The sequence below is a fragment of the Halichoerus grypus genome, chromosome 3 (assembly GCF_964656455.1).
Source record: "Halichoerus grypus chromosome 3, mHalGry1.hap1.1, whole genome shotgun sequence".
NCBI lineage: Eukaryota > Metazoa > Chordata > Mammalia > Carnivora > Phocidae > Halichoerus > Halichoerus grypus.
This window is the reverse complement of record NC_135714.1, coordinates 74,800,460-74,822,188: the sequence shown is the minus strand read 5'-3', so window position 1 is coordinate 74,822,188 and position 21,729 is coordinate 74,800,460. Positions and strand designations below refer to the sequence as shown.

At 35.9% G+C, this 21,729-nt stretch overlaps 1 pseudogene; it reads right to left on the bottom strand.

Annotated features, from left to right (window-relative positions):
* Nucleotides 1-1,744: 1,744 nt before the first annotated feature.
* LOC118548179 (U4 spliceosomal RNA) lies at nucleotides 1,745-1,813 on the bottom strand (annotated as a pseudogene).
* Nucleotides 1,814-21,729: the final 19,916 nt, after the last annotated feature.

Sequence of the window (21,729 nt, the reverse complement as noted above, 5' to 3'; positions counted from 1 at the left end):
ACATTGTGGAGAGTTTTAATTAAGAAAAGATGCTATATATTATCAAATGCCTTTTCTGCATCAATTGAAAGGATCATATGTTCTCGTCCTTTCTTTTTTTAATTTGATGTATCATGTTGATTGATTTGTGAATGTTGAACCACCCTTGTAGCCCAGGAATAAACCCCACTTGGTCGTGATGGATAATTCTTTTTACTGTTGGATCCTATTGACTAGTATTTTGGTGAGAAATTTTGTATCCTTGTTCATCAGGGATATTGGTCTATAATTCTCCTTTTTGGTGGGGTGTTTGTCTGGTTTTGATATCAAGGTAATCCTGGACTCATAGAACGAGTTTGGAAGTTTTCCTTCCATTTCTATTTTTGAAACAGCTTCAGAAGAATAAGTATTAGTTCTTTAAATGTTTGGTAGGATTCCCCTGGGAAGCCATCTGGCCCTGGACTCTTGTTTGTTGGGAGATTTGGGTTACTGCTTCAATTTCCTTGCTGGTTATGGGTCTTTTCAGGTTTTCTATTTCTTCCTGTTTCAGTTTTGGTAGTTTAGAAGTTTCTAGGAATGCATCAGTTTCTTCCAGATTTCTTAATCTGTTCGCATATAGTTGCTTGTGATATGTTCTTAAAATTGTTTGTATTCCCTTGGTGTTGGTTGTGATCTCTCCTCTTTCATTCATGATTTTATTAATTTTGATCCTTTCTCTTTTCTTTTTTGATAAGTCTGGCTAGGGGTTTATTGATCTTATTAATTCTTTCAAAGAACCAACTTCTAGTTTCATTGATCTGTTCTACTGTTCTTTTGGTTTCTATTTCATTGTTTTTTGCTCTAGTCTTCATTATTTCTTTCTCCTGTTTCATTTTGGCATTATTTGCTGTTCTTTCTCCAGCTCCCTTAGGTGGGAGGTTAGCTTGTGTATTTGAGACTTTTCTAATTTCTCGAGAAAGGCTTATATTGCTATGTACTTCCCTCCTAGGAACGCCTATGCTGCAACCCAAAGGTCTTGAATAGTTGTGTTTTCATTTTCTTTTGTTTTCATGATTTTTTAAATTCTTCTTTAATTTCCTGGTTGATCCATTCATTCTTGAGCAGGAAGCTCTTTAACCTCCAAATATTTGAGTTCCTTCCAAATTTCTTCTTGTGATTGAGTTCCAGTTTCAAAGCATTGTGATCTGAATATATGCAAGGAATAATCCCAATGTTTTGGTATCAGTTGAAACGTGATTTGTGACCCAGTATGTGATCTATTCTGGAGAATGTTCCATGTTCACTAGAGAAGACTGTGTATTCTGTTACTTTAGGATGGAATGCTCTGTATACATCTGTGAAGTCCATCTGGTCCAGTGTGTCATTCAAAGCCCTTGTTTCTTTGTTGATCTCCTGCTTAGATGATCTTTCCATTGCACTGAGTGGGGTGTTAAAATCCCTTACTATTGTATTATTATCAATGTGTTTCTTTGATTTTTGTTATTAATTGGTTTATATAATTGGCTGCTCCCAAGTTAGGAGCATGAATATAATGAACTGTTAGATCTTCTTGTTGGATAGACACTTTAAGTATGATATAGTGTCCCTCTTATCCCTTACTACAGTCTTTGGTTTAAAATCTAATTTGTCTGATTTAAGGATTGCTACCCCACCTTTCTTTTGATATCCATTAGCATGATAAATGGTTCACCACCCCCTCATTTTCAATCTGGAGGTGCCTTTGGGTCTAAAATGACTTTCTTGTAGGCATGTCGATGGGTCTTGCTTTTTCAATTAGTAATAATCGTGCCTCGGATAAACCTCATTGGCTACGATACTGCCACTGTGCAAAGCTAATGGGTCTTGCTTTTTTATCCAATCTGATACCCTGTGTCTTTTGATTGGAGCATTTAGCCCATTTACATTCAGAGTAACTTTTGGAAGATATGAATTTAGTGCTTTTGTATTACCTGTAAAGTCCCTGTTTCTGTATATTGTCTCTTTCTTTCTGGTCTATTTTACTTTGGGGCTCTCTCTTCACTTACAGGATCCCCTTTAATATTTCTTGTAGGGCTGGTTTAGTGATCACAAATTCTTTTAGTTTTGGTTTGTGCTGGAAGCTCTTTATTTCTCCTTCCATTCTGCATGACAGCCTTGCTAGATAAAGTATTCTTGGCTGCATGTTTTTCTCATTAATACCCTGAATATATCATGCCAGCCCTTTCTGGCCTGCCAGGTCGGTGTGGATAGGTCTGCTGCCAGTCTAATATTCCTACCCTGTATGAGCACCTCTTGTCTCGAACTGTTTTCAGGATTTTCTCTTTATCTCTGAAATTTGCAAGCTTCACTATTAATATTGGGGTGTTGATCAAATTTTATTGATTTTGAGGGGGGGTTCTCCGTACCTCCTGGACTTGAATGCCTGTTTCCTCCCCCAGATTAGGGAAGTTTTCAGCTATGATTTGCTCAAATATATGTTCTGCCCCCCCTTCTTCTTCCTCTGGGAACCCAATAATTCTAATATTGTTTCGCTTTATGGTATCACTGAGCTGATTCTTCGAAGCCTCACCTCATGGTCCATTAGTTGTTTTTCTCTCTTTTCCTCAGCTCCTTTCTTTCCATCATTTGTCTTCTATGTCACTGACTCTATCTTCTGCCTCATTTACCCTAACTGTTAGAGCATCCATTTTAGACTGCATCTCAGTTAAAGCTTTTCAGTTTCTGCTTGATTAGAATTTATTTCTGCGCTAAGAGATTCTCTAGTGTCTTTTATGCATTTTTCAAGCCCATCTTTTTAAACGTTATTTAAACGTTATTCTGAGTTCTAGTTCTGACATTTTACTTATATCCATATTGATTAGATCTATGGCAGAGAGTATTACCTCTGGTTCTTTCTTTTGCTGTGACTTTCTCCTTCTAGTCATTTTGTCCAGAGAAGAATAGATAAATGAGAGAACAAAATAAAAAATATCAACCATGACCCCAGCGAAATACACATTAGACAAATCTGATGAAGTCAGATGCCAAAAAAGAAAAGAAAAAAAAAAGGGAAAAAGGAGAGGATATAATCTCACAGGTGGATAAAACAGGGTGATCCGCTTGGTCCTGTGTGTATTTTGTTCCGTTTGTTAGAAGACACTAAATCCCAAAATTCTAAAGAAAGAAAAACTTATATATATACAAAAATAAAATTGAGTACTGTGAAAGGAAGCAAAAAATGAAGAATATATCTATAAAATGTCAATGTAAAAATGATAATTAGAAAAGGACTTAAGAGTTTAAGAGTTGATAAAATAAGAAACTAGTTGAAAAGGAAAAAAAAGACAAAAGAAAAAGAAAATTTTAAACTGAAAACTAAAGACTCATGAGAAAAAAACCTCAAATTCTATATACTGTTTTCCTGTAGCACAGGAGTTTTTCAGTTCTGTGTGATCCAAAAACTTGGTATTCAACTGATGTTCCTGCTGCTCTTCTGGGGGAGGGGCCTGTTGCACTGATTCTCAGGGGTCTTTGCCTGGGCAGAGTTTCACCACTCGTGCCAGGGTACCACGCTCAGTGTAAGTTGCTTTGGGTTCCTCTATGTGGCTTTTGTTCCCTGAAGGCTTTTTGGACTCTAAAGAGGATGGAAAAAAAAAAAAAGTGAAAATGGTGGCGTCCTGATCTCCAACCCTGGAGCCCAACGATGGTGGCTCCCACTCTTCAGTGCACCCTCAGAGAAAAGCACTCCTGCACCTTTGTGTGTGCCAAACTCTGCAGATTCCTTTGGTGCACACCTGTGCTAATCCTTCCAGGGGAGGGAGGTGGTGTCACTGTGGCCTGGGGCTTGATGGGCCCCTACTCAGGGAGCAGTTGCCCGATCCTTCCTGCACCTGCACTGCTCCTCCCAGGGGAAGGAGCAGGGTCTCCCAGAGGTTGTTGCTTTCTGGGCCCCTGCTTGGAGAGTGGTCACCAGACCATGCTGAGGTTTGTGATTTATGGCAACACCTAGCTGAGAGACCACTCCAGGGCTCACTAATTGTAGCCTGCTTCCCCACTCCAATGCTTGGGAACTCTGCTGCACTCAGGTATCCCCATTCTTTCTATGACCCTGGGGATCCTGAGACCACACCGTCCCAATTAGGACTCTGCCCTGCTTTGTCACCTGAGCACCTTTCAGGCAGGGAGGTCCTTCATGGGAGCAGCCTTCTAAAAGTTCTGATTTTGCACTCCACTGTTACATCACTTTCTGGCAGCTGGCTTATGGAATCTCCCTTCCCCTGCTATATATCTGATATATCCCCTCAGATTGATTCACTTCTCTGCACCTCCTACCCTGCAGAGAGTGTTTTTTTTTCTAATTGTGGAATTGCAGCAATTCTTTTCTTAGATCTCAGGTTGAATTCACAGGTGTTCAGAATGATTTGATAACTAGCTGAATTCAAGGGACCAGATGAAACATGGGTTCCCCTACTCTTCTACCATCTTCCTTCTTTCTGACACATTGTATAATTTTAAATGAGATTTCATTATGCTCACATTTTGTATATACAGTTGATCCTTGAACAGCATGAGTTTGAAATATGTGGGTTCACTTATGTTTTTTTATACTGTTCAGTACTATAAATGTATTTTCTCTTCCTTATGACTTTTTAATAACATTTTCTTTTCTCTATGTTACTTTTTTAAAAAAAGATTTTATTTATTTATTTAACAGAGATAGAGAACACATGTAGGCAGAGTGGCAGGCAGAGGGGCAGGGAGAAGCAGGCTCTCCGCTGAGCAGGGAGCCCAATATGGGGCTCGATCCCAGGACCCCGGGATCATGACCTGAACTGAAGGCAGATGCTTAACTGACTGAGCCACCCAGGCACCCCTCTATGTTACTTTATGGTAGGAATACAGTAAGTAATATAAAGTAATATATAGAACATACAAAATATGTGTTAATCAACTTTTTATGTTACTGGTGAGGCATCAGGTCAACAGTAGACCATTAGTAGTTATGTTGTTGGGGAGTCCAAAGTTATATGCAATCTTTAACCCCAGTGTTATTCAAGGATCAGCTGTATATATATTTGTATCTTCCCATGTATATTGAAATACAATCTCAGATGGATCATATCATATACATTGTCTATCCCCGACACTCTCTTGAAAGCAGGAAGTAATTAATAAAAATTTAATTTGAATTTAAATGCTGATCGTCCTTGGGAAAATGTGTGAAAACCAGAAATATGCTTGCAAAATTACTTATGTAGCTAAGTACTACATTAGTACATCATTATATGTACCTACAGCTATAGATTGATGATGTGTTATCAGTATTTTCCTTTTCTTTTAAGGAGGGTAAAGAGCAGGTATAGAGTGGTTAAAAGACAAAATTTGGCTGGAGTTAGGTTTTGGAGATTTGGAGTATGAAAGACCCACCCAAGACAAGAGGAGATACTGGGCTTAGACAATAGAGCTGATCAAGAAATGATAATGAGGAAGCTAGAACAGAAAACAGTGTGGTATCTAGCAGGGGCCTGAGGAGGTGTTAAAGCTAGGTTTCAAAACCAGCCAAAAAGATATATTAAAAAAGATATCAGGGTCAACATTAGAAGTCCAATGGTTCTAAGTTTTGGATATTAGCTAGCTTCAAAATGTACTTTTATGAGTCAATAGTGAAGCTAAGTTAAACAGTCAGTTAGAGGGAGGGCAGTGCTAGATATATGGGCATACTAAAATTAACCCTTGTGTAATGTTCATGGTTTTACAATATTTAGAATGGTGATTTCAGAAACATCTAGTTATTCTGGGTGCTCTTTTTCTTGATATTTAGGGCTTGAACTTTTCTGTGATGGAGTTCTAAATATTTTCTTTTAAACTACCTCATGCCTTATCCTGCCCTTAAAGAGAGGAAGTGTGGAGTAGTGGATCCTGCGTGGTCTTTGGAGTCTCTAGACTTGGGTTTGAGTCCTTGTTTAGCTCTAGGGATCTTTGGCAACTCTAACTTCAGTTTCCTTACTCATTTACAGTATTATGTCTAAAATTATATTTTTGGAATGTTATTGGATTTAAGTGTTCCCATAGTACCTTGCATAAAGCTGCTATGTGAAGTTCTTTGTTTAAATCAGTTAATGAAACATTTGTGAAACTCTTTCTATATTGCAGGACTTATTTTAGATATTGGAAGCTGCTCAATAAGTACTTATTGAGCTACTTTATTTTTTGTATTAATTTTAGGTATAGCCCTCCTGAATAATATTATGAGTTTACCATACATTTTGTTTTGTTTACTTCTTTGACTTTGTTTTTAATTTTTATTTTTTTAAATTTGAGTATAGTTGACATAATGTTACATTAGTTTCATGTGTACAACCTAGTGATTTGACAAGTTTATACATTATGCTATGCTCACCACAAGTATAGCCACCATCTGTCCCATTATATCATTGACTATGTTCTTTATGCTCTGCTTTTTATTCCCATGATTAGAAGCCTGTATCTGCTATTCCCCCTTCACCCATTTTGCTGAATCCCCACCCCCTCCCCTCTGGCAGCCATCAGTTTGTTCTCTGTATTTATACTTCTGATTTTGCTTTTTGTTTTTTATTTATTTTTTAGATTCCATTTATGAGTGGAATCATATGGTATTTGTCTTTCTCAATCTGACTTATTTCACTTAGCATGATACCCTCTAGGCCCATCCGTGTTGTCTCAAATGGCACAATCTCATCCTTTTTTATGTCTGTGTAATATTCCATACAGTTTTAACCTTGAAGTATTCACAATACATCTAGTTTACCATCCATATTCTCCATCCTCTTAGGACACAGGAATTTATAAAAGAATTTTAAATATTCACTGGGGGTATATTTCAAAAAGATATGTAGGAGTTCAGGACTCCATTTCTTCTAAACATTTGTACATCAAGATAAAACACATAGGAAAGAACATGAACAAATGATGGGAAGCAAAATAATTTAGTATATTAAGAAGATTACCTAATCAGAGCAGGAAACAGTATTTTAATTGTTCATTAAATAAATTTCCAAGTAAGGAAAAAACATGTGTGCTGTTTTTTTTTTTTTTTTAAAGATTTTATTTATATATTTGACAGAGAGAGACACAGTGAGAGAGGGAATGCAAGCAGGGGGAGTGGGAGAGGGAGAAGCAGGTTTCCCGCCGAGCAGGGAGCCGGATGCGGGGCTGGATCCCAGGACCCTGGGATCATGACCTGAGTCGAAGGCAGATGCTTAACGACTGAGCCACCCAGGCGCCCCCATGTGTGCTGTATTAATCATTTAAATATGCATTTCAGTTTTTTCTATTTTTTTGTATACCATTACAAAGATTAGTGTGTAGTATGGATTTTTGATTGATTTAGTTGTTAAGGACAAGGTTCTCAGTGATTCTCTGTGAAGGCTTTATCTCTCAAACACTTGATTTTTGCTCCTTAAAGACCTCATCTGACCTTTAATTATACTGTCAATGACCATCCGTCCATATTTTTAAAATAAAATCATTAACACTGATGTTAATTGAGGTCTTTTTGTCAGAAATATTTTTTCTTTTCTTCTAGATACTTTGTTGCTTTGTGTTTGGACACTAATTTGATCCCAGTGATATTGAAATATTTCATTAGAAAATTTTGATATCTTAAATGTACTATAATACAAGTAACTAAATGCTTTCCTTTTTATATTAATTTTTTAAAATTTCTTTAACATATAATGTATTATTTGTTTCAGGGGTACAGGTCTGTGATTCATCAGTCTTACACAACACCCAGCACTCACCACACACATACCCTCCCCAATGTCCATCACCTAGCCACTCCATCCCTCCCAGCCCTGTCCCCTCCAGCAACCCTCAGTTTGTTTCCTAAGATTAAGAGTCTCTTATGGTTTGTCTCCCTCTCTGGTTTCATCTTGTTTCATTTTTTTAACTAAATGCTTTCATTTTGACCTGCATATGAACTGGAAAAGGGTAGATTAGTAAGAAATCACAAGAAATTAGACATTTAAAAAGTATCTCATCAAGTTAAATTGCAGAGAAACTGTAGAAGACCTGGATTTGGGTAATTCTAATACCCTTGGACTCAAATCCTGCTACATGAAGGAATTATGTTAAATTCAAGAGAATGAAAAGTTTCAATCAACATATGTAGATTCAGAAATATTCTGATCCTATCTGCACTTTACAGTGCCTTTGTATTAATAAACAACAATAAATTGACACATTTAAAAAAATTTGCACCATAAAATATGGATACTTTATTTGGAATGAAAGAAGAATGAAAGGATAAAACATAGTACCAGAAGCTAGGACACATACATTTTATTCCTAGCTTTGCTGCTAATACATTTTATAGGATTCTAATTTATCAGGCCTGAGGCCTGGGAATCTTCATTTTTAACAAACACCTGGGTGATAATGAAAGAGATGTTCTGTGGACCACATTTTGAGTAATATTGAATTAGGTGAAACCTGAGACTATTTCCAAGTCCCAGGTTCAGTGAATTAACCATTTTCTGTGATTAGTATACAAAATGATATTTATAGCATCACAAGAAAACCACAAATTTATATTTACTTCTCATTTGCTGGAGGAAATTTGCCTTTGTTGTCTTGACGATTAATTCTCTTCTCTTCTCTTTTCTTCTTCCCTTCCCTTCCCTTCCCTTCCCATCCCTTCCCTTCCCTTCCCTTCTCTTCTCTTCTCTTCTCTTCTTTCCTTTTCTTCATTTTTAAGTAATCTCTACACCCAACATGGGACTCAAACTCATGGCTCCAAGATCAAGAGTCACACACACTCTTGTGACTGAACCAGCCAGGCACCCTGCTGGTTAATTCTTTTTAATTTTTGACATATAAATTAGGAAAAGGAGAATTGAGTCATATGCGTAATTCAATCAAAAAATGCCCTGAAATACAATCCTCAAAGAAGAGAGGTGAATCTTCAATATTTTAGTAATCCTAACTTCCATCAGACTTTTAGCAGAATCATACTTACTGGATGAAAAATGGGTGAGTCAAGTAATGAAAAAAAAATTATTAACATATATGAGGTGAAATTAATTGTTACACTTGAAAAAAATTCTTTACTTTTTACAAAAGAACAAAAGTCAAACAAATAAAAAATGTTTTAAATATTTGTACTCATTACTATAAGTAGGTAGGAATATTTCTGGTTAAAATTTTCTGTGTCAAAATTTCAGTTAGAGAGGAACTTAGAAATCTTTTTTTTAACTCAACAATACATTTAGTAAACATCTCAATTTACTTGCATTTTGATGAATCAATAAAGTGCACGAAAACAAGCTTTTCCTTTAAGAAGCTAACAGTTGAGAATTAATCCCACAGGCTATATTAGACGATTTAAGGCAGGTGGTGAGAAAATAATCTGAAATTTAAGAAATTGAATAAAATTTTCTGTGTGTCTCCTCTATAGTTGTATGTAAAGAGTAGATTGTCATGCTCTTCACTGGTCTTGAACTGGATATCTGTAACAAAATCTAGATAGCTCTTAGATTTAGTTCAGAAATAAAAGAGGTCAAAAGTACACAAGTCAACCTGTCTATTAAGTGTAGATGCTGAGTACGTTGGTATGGACAGAGATACCAATTCGGCATATTCATTTTGGATTTTATGATTACCTAAATCATAGGGTCCATGAAGATTTGTATGTATAGTTTTCAGCATTTATTACAGCTGTTGTTAAATACATATTTGATGATCAGATGAATGAACAATTATATACATGTTATACACGTATATACATATACACATAATCTGTTATTTGGGATAGTGTCTGAATCAAAGTTATGATTAACAGTATTTCTTCGTTATGATTTGATTAGTTAATATAAAAACACTCATTTTATTCCAGGGAATATCTTAATTAATAGTAAATGAGATTAGAGGGAGGTTTGTTTAGTTACCCAGCTGCTATATTTACACACATATTTTCTATAGTTTACTAATGAAAATTGAAGGTAGACTCTATAAAACTCTTTGAAACCCAAGAAGTAAAAATGATGTCCTATTTTTATTGTATTCTATTGTATTAACATAATATTTGGCATTAAAAGATATTTCCAGGTAGACACCTGTTCTAAAATCATTCATAAATAACAATAATCAAAAAGAAAGAAGAAAATATTTTGTCTTTGGGGGATGTTTGCATTATTTTAGGTTGTTTATTTAAGTTATAGCCTGCAAATGACATGTTTGTTCTGTTTTATTTTCTACTGAGTCTTATATTTTTTCTCCTCTATATGTGTAAATTAGCAGCTTTCAAATAGTGTAAATAATATTTTCTGAGTGAGCTAGTAAGAAGAGATCAGTAGTGGGTTTATTAACACTACTGGGTGATTTAATAGTTAATATACTGTAGTATCTCATAGACTTCTCAGGAAGCTATAAAGAACTAAATTTAGACTCTCAAAAATAAAGTTGACATGCAGTTTACACAACAATAAACTTTAAAAATAAAGTTTAAGAATAAAAAGAAAGGGGGGTGGGTGGCTCAGTCGGTTAAGAGTCTGCCTTCAGCTCAGGTCACCATCCCGGGGCCCTGGGATTGAGTCCCGCATCAGGCTCCTTGCTCAGTGAGGAGCATGCTTCTCCCTCTGCCTGCCACTCTCCTGCTTGTGCTCTCTCTCTGACAAATACATAAATAAAATCTAAAAAAAAAGAATAAAAAGAAAGGGAAGTTATAACATTTTACTTCTCCAACTCCATCACAAAAAGACTTTTTTTTTTTTTTAGAATATAGTTGTCACACAATGCTACATTAGTTTTAGGTATACAATATAGGGATTCAACAACTCCATAAGTTATGCCGTGGTTACCACAAATGTAGGTACCATCTGTCACCATAAAACTCTATTACAATAGCATTGACCATATTCCCTATACTGTACCATTTATCCCCATGACTTATTCTATAACTGGAAGCATGAATTTCTCACTTCTTTTCACCCAGTTTGCCATCCCTCTACTCCCCTCCCTTCTGGCAACCATCAGTTTCTTATCTCTATTTATAGGTCTGATTCTGTTTTTTGTTTGCTTATTCATTTGTTTTTTTAGATTCTATATATAGGTGAAATCATGTGGTATTTGTCTTTTTCTGTCTGAATTATTTTACTTAGCATAAAACCCTCTAGGTCCATCCATGTTGTCACAAATGTCAAGATCTCATCTTTTTTTATGGCTGAGTAATAGTCCTGTGTGTGTGTGTGTGTGTGTGTATCACCTTACCTTTATCCATTTCTCTTTTGATGGACACTTAATCCATTACTTAAATAAAAACAGAATTATAATTTTTAATTTCCTGTCACTTTATTTTCCAGCACATAAAATGATTAATTCACCATATATTTACTTTTGTGTATACATGAGGTAAAAGGAAAACAAATACTGAATTTTTTTCCTTGTTATTTTTCATTATAGTGATTTGTTCTCACTGGCAGAAAGGTCCTTGTGTATTATTTATAAAATATAGTATAAACAAGTATGTCTGGAAAAATAGGTGATTATTTCACATGAAAAGTGTTCAGTTTATTAGTCATCAAGGAGATACAAATTAAACTATAATGGAGGTGCCTGGATGGCTCAGTCGTTAAGCGTCTGCCTTTGGCTCAGGTCATGATCCCAGGGTCCTTGGATTGAGCCCTGCATCAGGCTCCATGTTTGGGGGAAGCCTGCTTCTCCCTCTCCCACTCCCCCTGCTTGTATTCCCTCTCTCACTGTGTCTCTGTCAAATAAATAAATAAAATCTTAAAAAAAAAAAAAAACAACTATAATGTTATTACCCACTCATATGAACAGCTAAAATTTAAAAATGTTGGTAAGAATGTGGAGAAACTGGCATACATTTTTGGTAGAAAGTAAATGGTACAATACTTGCTATTACATTTCATTTTACGTTTAGCTGTTATGGTGGTTTTGTGATTGTATCATATTGATATTTTAATTTGCATTTCCCTGAGACCTGAATTTGGAGCACTTTTTTTCTTTTTTTTTTTTTTTTTTAAGATTTTATTTATTTGCGAGAGAGAGAATGAGAGACAGAGAGCATGAGAGGGAGGAGGGTCAGAGGGAGAAGGAGACTCCCTGCCGAGCAGGGAGCCCGATGTGGGACTCGATCCCGGGACTCCAGGATCATGACCTGAGCCGAAGGCAGTCGCTTAACCAACTGAGCCACCCAGGCGCCCCTGGAGCACTTTTTTTCTTTAAGGTTTTTTTTTTTTTAACCTTTTTATTCCCTCGTTGTGCCTGTTTCTGTTTTCTGTGCTTTTTAAAATTAGGTTCTCTCTCTCTCTCAGAGATCTTTATTTTGAATAAAATCCTTTGTCAGATATATGTACTGCAAATATCTTCTGGTTTGTGGCTTGTAATTTTATTCTATACATTAAATACATTGTATATCAATACATTGTAGTTTAATGTATCAATATTTTCTTTATAGTTTATATATTTTCTGTCCTATTTAGGAAATATTTGCTTACACTATTAAGAAAAAGAAGGTATCTTTCTATGTTACCTACCAAAAAGCTTCTGGTTTTATTTTTCAGTTTTAAATCTACAATGGAGTTAATCAAGTTGGCATTGACATTTATATATGGTGTAGTTAGGGGCTGATATATTATGTTTCACGTATGGCTATCCCATTTACCCAGCACCATTGTTAGATCAAAGAACATTCTTTTCGCATGGCTCTGTCATGCATCCTTCATCATAAATCGAGTGCCCATATACATGTTCTGGATACTTTATTCTGACCCATTAATTTATTTGATTTTCTTTGTGCCAAAAACCACACTGTTTTACATATTAGAATATTGTAATAAAGCATAATTTCTGATAGTAAAAGATCTCTGACTTTATTTTCTTAAAGATTGTCTTGATAGTTCTTGGCCTTTTGGAATTCTAATATAAATTTTATAATAATTTTGTCAATTACAAAATCTTGTTTGGCTTTTTATTGTTGTTACATTGAATTATAGGTAATGTGGGAAAGACAAATTATTTCCAATATTTAGTTTTACCCCACAACACATGTATATTTAATCTCAGTATTTAAAATCTTACATGTATTTTGTTAAATTTATTTTTAGTATTTATAGTTATTCTTTTAGATGCCAACTTTTAAGAATTTTATTGTAAAGCTCATCTGATCTCATAAAAAGAATCAGAAAGTGTTAATATTTTTTCTAGAAACAATTGGTGCATGATTGGTGGTATTACTTTCTTTTTTTTTAAGTGTTTTATTTATTTATTCATGAAAGAGAGAGAGAGAGAGGCAGAGGCAGAGGCAGAGGGAGAAGCAGGCTCCCTGCCTAGCAGGGAGCCCGATGTGGGACTTGATCCCAGGACCCTGGGATCATGACCTGAGCCGAAGGCAGATGCTTAACCATCTGAGCCACCCAGGTGCCCCTGGTATTATTACTCTCTTAACTATTTACAAGGGTTTCTCAGAGAAGCCATTCAGACCTGGAAGATTTCTGGGAAGATCTTTTCCTCTCTTTTGAAAAACAAGGATTCAATTTCCTTAATAAATGTAACAGTATTCAAAATTAGTGATTTTTCCAAAATTTTTCTATTTTTCTAATTTTCAAATTTTTGATATAAAGTTATTTAAATTATATAATGTATATTTAATATCTGAGGGACTTGCAGTGCTGACCACCTTTCATTCTTGTTACTGGTTAATTTTTGTTTTTTTTTCCTCTCTCTTTGTTTTTCTTCCTCCCTCCTCCACTTTGTTTCTGTCTTCTCCTTCACTACCTTCAATCATTCCTCCTCCTCCACTTCTTCCTTCTTCCCTCCCTCCACCTCTCCTGCTTTTCCTCTTCCTTGCTATGAGTTTTTTGTTAATTTTTCAAAGAATCAATTTTGTCATTGTTTTTCCATATTGTACACTTATTTTATATTTCATTGATTATTCCTAAATTTAATTCATCTCTTACTTTTGATACATTTTGATTGAATGCCAACTATTGCATATTTTAAAAAAAACTTCTTGAGATAATTTGAGACTCTGATGATGTTATCTTTCTAATGAGGATTTACTTTAGGCTAGGGAAAGAATTTCAGTACAAGCTAAGGATGAATTGATCAGATACAGGGTTTCCGGCTAATTTTGCCTATTTCTTATTTTCCCTTAATACTATATTATTAGTCAAGAGTACCAACTGAAAATCTAAGGTAATTACCATGGGACCTTTATCGTGGTGGGACTTAAACTCCAATTTTTGTGTCTTTGGCTCTTTTAGACTGAGGGAAACTGCTATGCTTCTCAACTTGTAGGCTGCTTTTTGCAAATTGGCAAATGTTTCAGGGAGAAAAACAATTCTAATTCTTGGGCTTAAATCTGTCCATTTACCTTCTCTCAAATTTCTTATTTCCTCTTAGTTGCCTTCATGGATCTCTAGGTCTTTGAATTGATTTAAAAAATAGATACTGGAACTTCTGGTTTCTGGTTCTGCATGTAAGGAGGTTAGAGTTGTCACTCTGTCCTGAAAACATGTAAAAAGCCAAACAAATTCAAAAATCAACAATTATTCTTAGGTTCATAAGAAAAGTGAGGTCACAGTGTAAACCCCCGGATCTAAAATTAGAGAGACTGACAGGCAAATACAGAAAACTACAATTTACCAGAGCAGAAACTCGTGAGCTGAAACCTCCATAGGAACCAGAGTCAGGGTAGGAAAACCAGATCTGAAATTGACAAAGCGCTAGAGGCTCACAGTAGAAAAGTCTGAGAATTAAAAACTCCAAAAGAAACCAGTCATACATTTTCAGTTTTACCTCCAGGAGGTAGAGCAGGTTCTCACAGTAAATACCAGACAAAAATCCTTCATTCTCTTTCAGGGGGAAGGAAAAAGCAACCATTTGAAATACGCAGATATCCTGTTCTTCTTAACAAGGTTTATCCCCAGGGGAAACCAGTTAATCAGAGCCTAACTTGTAGGAGTTTATCAGAGCCTAACTTGGGGGAAGGAAAATAGCCAACAGCAGTCAGCTCTAGCCTTCCAAGTGAGAGATGAGAAATACAAAGCAACAGCCTATTCCAACCATTTGTTTCACCTCAGGTGAGGGGGAAAATCCTGAGAACTACTTGTGAGGCAAAGGCTCATTAAAAGACTGAATCCTAATCATAACACTATAGAGCGCTTAGCCTACCCCCACACCTCATCACCACAGTGCTAAAGACTTGTCTATGGAAGTTTCTTTTACCCAGTACATCATGCCTGGCTATCAGAAAGTTACAAGGTATACCAAAAGGCTTCACCCACAATTTGAAGAGATCGCGCAAGCATCAGAACCAGACATAGCAGGGATGAGGTTAAGATTTAAAATAACTACAATAAATATTCTAAGAACTTTAATGTTTAAAGTAGACAGCATGTGAGAACAGATGGGTGTTGTAAGTAGAAAGGTGGGAATCCTAAGGAAAAATACAAAAGGAAATGTCAAAAAAAAAAAACAAAACAGAAATAAAGAACACTTTTGATGGTCTGACTGGTTGATAGGGCACAGCTGAGGCATGATTCTCTGAGCTTTAGGATAAATCAACAGAAACCTCCAAAACTGAAAAGCAAAGAAAGACTGAAACACACACACACACACACACACACACAACCCCACAACAATCCACAACCAACAGAATATACAAGGACCACAAGACAACTACAAAGGAATAACATACATAATGGGAATACTAAAAAGAAAGAGAAAAAGGAAGAGACTAACTGTTAAAACAATAATGACTGAGAATTTTTGCAAATTAATACTGATACCAAACCACAGATGTAGGGAGCTCAGAGAACACCAAGCAGGATAAATGCCAAAACCTAGGCATATTATTTTTAAACTATAAAAAAATCAAAGATAAAGAAAAAATTCTAAAGGAAGCTAGAGACTAAAAACACCTTATATAGAGAGAAAAATAAGAATTACATATGACTTCTCCTAAGAAACCATCTGAACAAGAAGGAGGTAGAGTGAAATATTAAAGTGTTTAGAGAAAAAAACCCACCAACCTAGAATTCTGTACTCTGTGAAATTATCTTTCAAAAGTGAAGGAGAAATATGTTCTCAGGCAAACAAAAATTGAGGGAATTTGGTGCCGGTAGTTGTGACTTGCAAGAAATGTTAGAAGTTCTTTAGAGAGAAGGGAAATAAAATAGGACACCAACTTGGCTATACTTAAAGAAGGGAAAGCATCAGAGAAGGACTAAGTGAAGGCAAAATAAAAACTATTTTATTTATAGTTCTTTAAAAAATTTCTTATTATTGATTGATCTAACAGAGGATACCTAACTATATTGAAAGAGAAGAATAAAGTTGGAAGACTGACACTACCTGACTTCAAGACTTACTCTAAAGCAGCAGTAAACAGGACAGTGTGGTATTGGTGAAAGAACAGACAAATAGATCAGTGGAATAGAATAGAGTGCCCAGAAATAGACTGCCATAAATAAAGTCTCATGATTTTTGACAAAGCTGCAAAGTCAATGCAATGAAGAAAAGATACTCTTTTCCACAAATAGTGCCAGAATAGGATATCCATATGCAAAAAATGAATGTAGGTGCAGACTTTACATCCTTCATAAAAATTAGCTCAAAATAGGTTGCAGATCTAATTGTAAAATGCAAAACCGTAATATGCCTAGAAGATATAATATTAGAAAACCTAGATGACCTTGAATTTGATGATGACTTGTTAGATACAACACCAAAGGCACAATCCACAAAATATATATTTGATTAGCTGGACTTGATTAAAATTGAAAACTTCTGCTCTGTGAAAGACAGTATCAAGAGAATCCCACAGACAGGGATAAAATATTTGCAAAAGACATACTTCAATGAAGAACTGCTATCCAAAGTATATAAAGAACTTCTAAACTCAACAATAGGAACACAAATAACCTGATTATAAAATGGGCCAAAGATCTTAACAGATACCTCACCAAAATGATGTACAGATGGCAAATAAGCATATGAAAAGATGTTCCTCATTACATGTCATTAGGGAAATGCATATTAAAACAACAATGACAAGACAGAGGATCATAGGGTAAGGGAGGGAAAAATGAAACAAGACGAAACCAGAGAGGGAGACAAACTGTAAGAGACTCTTAATCTCAGGAAACAAACTGAGGGTTGCTGGAGTGGAGGGGGGTGGGAGGGATGGGGTGGCTGGGTGATGGACATTGGGGAAGGTATGTGCTATGGTGAGCGCTATGAATTGTGTAAGACTGATGAATCACAGACCTGTACCTCTGAAACAAATAATACATTATATGTTAATAAAAAAATAAAAAAAATAAAACAACAATGAGACACCAGTACATACTTATTTGAATGTTGGCCAAATTCTGGAACACTGATAATACCAAATGCTGGCAAAGATGTGGAGCAACAGGAACTCTCATACACTGCTGGTGAGAATGCACAATGATCTATCCACTTTGGAAGACAGTTTTGCAATTTCTTACAAGACTACACATACTCTAACCGTATGATACAGAAATTATACTCCTTGGTGTTTACTCAAAGGAGTTGAAAACTTATAAAGACTTATACATGGATGTTTATAGCAGCTTTGTTCATAATTGCTAACACTCAGAAGCAACCCAGGTGTCCTTCAGTAGATGAATTGCTAAACAAAGTATGATACATCCAGAGAATGGAGTATTATTAAAGTCCTAAAAATAAATGAGCTATCAAGCCATGAAGAGATAGAGATAGGGAGGGGTCTTAAACGCACATTATTAAGTGAAAGAAGTCAATCTGAAAAGGCTAAATACCGTATGATTCCCACTGTATGGCATTCTGGAAAAGGCAAAACTATGGAGGTGGTAAAAAATCAGTGGCTGCTAGGAGTTAGGGACAAAGGAGGGATGAATAGGCAGAACACAGGATTTTTAGGGCAGTGAATATACTCTATGTGATACTATAACGATGGATACATGTCATTTCACAATTGTCTGAATTTATAGAATGTACAGCATCAAGAGTGAACCTTATGTAAATTATGGACCTTGGGTGGTTATGATGTGTCAATGTAGGTTCATCACTGGTAAAAAATGTACCGGTCTGGTGGGAGATGTTGACAATGGGGAGACTATATATGTGTGGGGGCAGGGGTGTATGGGAAATCTCTTACATTTCTTTCAATTTTGCTGTGAACTTACAACCGATCTAAAAAAAATCTTTCAAAAAAAGATATATCTCCTAGCATAATAGTTTGCAACATATTAGTCCACCATATGCAGAAACTGAAATGCTCAATACATTTTTAGCAATCTTAATAAATGAGAGTCATTTTAAGATGCCTTAATTTACCAACTTTAGAATGTAGCAACTCTAGGAGTTTAGAATAAGAGAATAGTTTGGATAAGCCTTTAATGTGTTTCTATATTTTTTTATAAATAGTCTTAACTTGTGCATACCCACTAGTTAAGAAAACTGGATTTACCGCTTGTTATGATTCCTATTTCTTTTAGAAAGTATAGGTGTTCAGAAGGTTGATATGTTAACTTTTTTTTCTCTCTCCTTCATAAACTTTCTTAGAAAAAAATCCATTAAAAGATGATCAGTGGAATAGAGTTAAACATTACTCCTACATGAGCTTCTGCTTGATGAGTATCATCAAGTTCTAAGCTGACTGGAAAAATATGATACATGTGAAGTTCTTAACCATTTCTAACTAGAATAAGAATTTTAAGGAGTGACCTTTCCCTTTTGAGCCTGACACAGTGGGACTGAAGGAGAACCTCAGAGGGCAAATCCATGTGGCTTTACATAGTCTTTTATCAAAGTTAAGTACCTGGTCTGGATCTCAATCCATATAAATACTGAGAGTTTCCATTTGCATAGTAATTTAAATTTCTGTGACTGTTGCATCTATAACTTTGTTCACTAAGGGGAAATATAATTTATTGTCATTTTACTGACAGAAGAATCTAAGGGGTAATCAGTGTTTAGTCCAATATATTAAAACTGATAAATACAGAATAAAGATTAGAACTGAACACAACTGACATGATCTTATCTTTTCCTACAATCATACACTGCATATTGTGCACCCCCCCATACACAATTTTAACAGTATATAGAATATTGCACACACAGATCCCCTAAAAGCTTTATACTGACCGAAAGGAGCGCTTTATCTTATTCTCTATTCTCAAACTCCAGTTTTTGTTTACAAAGTAAAATCCAATCAGTACTTTTGGAGTTTATGGGTGTTTATAGGATCCTTTCATTCTATAAAGTATTTCAAGTGGTTTTATCGAAGACTTATCATTTCAAGTTTACACTACAATTCAAACAGCTCATATCTTAGATAAAAACAAAGGATTAAAAGATGATTGCCCACACTGCAGTTTAAACAGATACTAGAATTTGCCGGGCTCTCTGCCACAACACTGTCAAATGTCTCAAAAACCACTATACTAAGTCTGTCTCTGAAGAGGAAATTATCTAAGGCTTGAGTTAAAATTCTTTGTTTTAATGAAAATGAATGAATGCCTATTTTATAAATATATTCACATAAACTTGGAAGAATTACTGAATCCGTATATTTTCCTTTTATAAATTATTGATAAGAAAAGAAATAATAAAAATCTCACCATTCCCACACATCAGGCATCAATATTCTACGAGGAGGGATTAGCAGGTCTCTACAGAACAATGGACCACACATGACAGCTAACCATGACTTTCCATTGGGCATAGTAAGTGGTGGTGGATTTGTCATTGTGGAAGCATCACCCCCATATGAGGCTGTTCAGGAGGTGGTAACACAGGCCTATGGAGACAAGTGTATCCAAGCGTGCTATTGTTATTTTACACTCTGTATTGATTGCCTACATGGCCTGAATTGAAATGGAGTGGGAGAACAAACATGGGCATATTTGCCTGGCTGCTTGAATGATTCAGATTAGGTTCTTCGGCAGGAATGCTCTGGCAGGTGTGAGCTCTAGGTCAATAGCCTTAAATTCAAACACACAAACTTTCTCTGAGTTGGAGGGGCCTCAAGGAGAAAAGGGAAGGGATACAAATTTTCAGAGAAACTTCCAATCATTAGTTTTTATATAGGGATTGGAGGCTTGAAAATGAGCAGCAATTTAAGATATATTGGACCCATAACAAAAGCTATTCCCTTAACCATTTTGTAGCCCTTTCCTTCTCCTTTCCTCTCTACCCTGCCCTCCCCTTTTCCCTCTCTCAACTCTCCCTCCAAATCCTCTTTTTATCTTTTTCAGGGCCAGGCTGAATTCTAAAGGACCTCTGCCTGTTTTCCTTAAAGGCCCTGACAGCATTCACATGAGTCTCACTGCTAGAGCTAGGTATACCCACGAGTGTAGATAGTGTTTTCATTGTCAGTGTAATGCCTATGACCACATCAGTTAGTGAAGTCAGATCCTCTCTGACTGGAAGTATAGAAATCCCTTCAAATATAGCATTCTCTATAGGGTGTTTCCGTGGCAATTTACTCTTTCTGAAGAAAAACTCAATGTCTGAATCCTTATCAACTGGCCTTTTTTTTTCTTTTCTTCTCTGTAACACATATAGTATTGTTCTAGAATAATGGCTGGTTTAAGAGCAATTTCAAACACCTCCAGGGTACTTATTTTGGGGAAAGAAACTTCAATGACATTTTCATAAATCTATTGTTTCACTATGCATACTTCTGTAAAGAGAGTGACTCTGTGGGGATAAAACATTATGAGGATTGACAGGACAAACACTTTAGTATACTTGTGGGAGGAGTGTTGTTTGGGAAGTAGGCTGGCAGGGTGTTCATGCTTTGATGGAGCTACTGTACGGCTATGTTTTTTTTTTTTTAATTTAATTAACTTATTTGAGAGAGACAGCACAAGTGGGAGGGGCAGAGGGAAAGGGAGTGAGAATCTCAAGCAGACTTTGTGCTCAGCTCAGGGCCCAACGCAGGACTTGATCTCATGACCCTGAGATCACCACCTAAGCTGAAACCAAGAGTCAGATGCTTAACCGATTATGCTACCCGGGTGCCCCAGTAAGGCTATGTTTCTATGTGCATCATGGATTATTGATTTGGTGGGTCTGATCCACACAGGGCTCCAAATTGTAGTGTTAGTATATAGATCATTGCTCCTCACCTGGCTGTGATATCTGTGGTAAACTTTTGGTCAAATTCAATCCTACCGTGCTCACACCAGCCTGGCTTCAAATCCAAATTCACAAACATGGGTCTAGTTTAGAATGGATTTTATGTTGTTGTTTCCATTGTTTGTAGATATATAGAAAGTTTCCTGGTTGCTATGGAGTAAAAAAAGGATGTACTAGTGTTTATTATTTGTGTACTGATGAAACCAATGTTTCAAGCATTTTATGTTATTTGTCTTATTTAACCTTTAAAACAACACTATGATACAGGTATTATTATACCCCTATATTATGTATAAGGAAACTAAATTTTGGAAAGTTAAGAAAAACATTTTTTTGGGGGGTCTTCCTTTATTTATTTACATTTGCAATATGAAATAGAAACTCCACATGAACGCATGCAGGCCTGGGGAAAGGGAGCTGGGAAAAGGTCACTTGGCAGCTGGGCTGGACCGAAGGTCTTTTTAGTTAGTTATTTATTTTTAATTGAATCAAAGTTTACTAGGTCATACAACATAGGTAACAAAAGCAATGGGAAATTCCAATGAGGACACTATTTGTTGTTGGTTTCTTTTATCCAAATGGAGACAAGACACTTTTCCCATAGGACTGCCCACTAAAGTCACAAGTTAGCAGGAA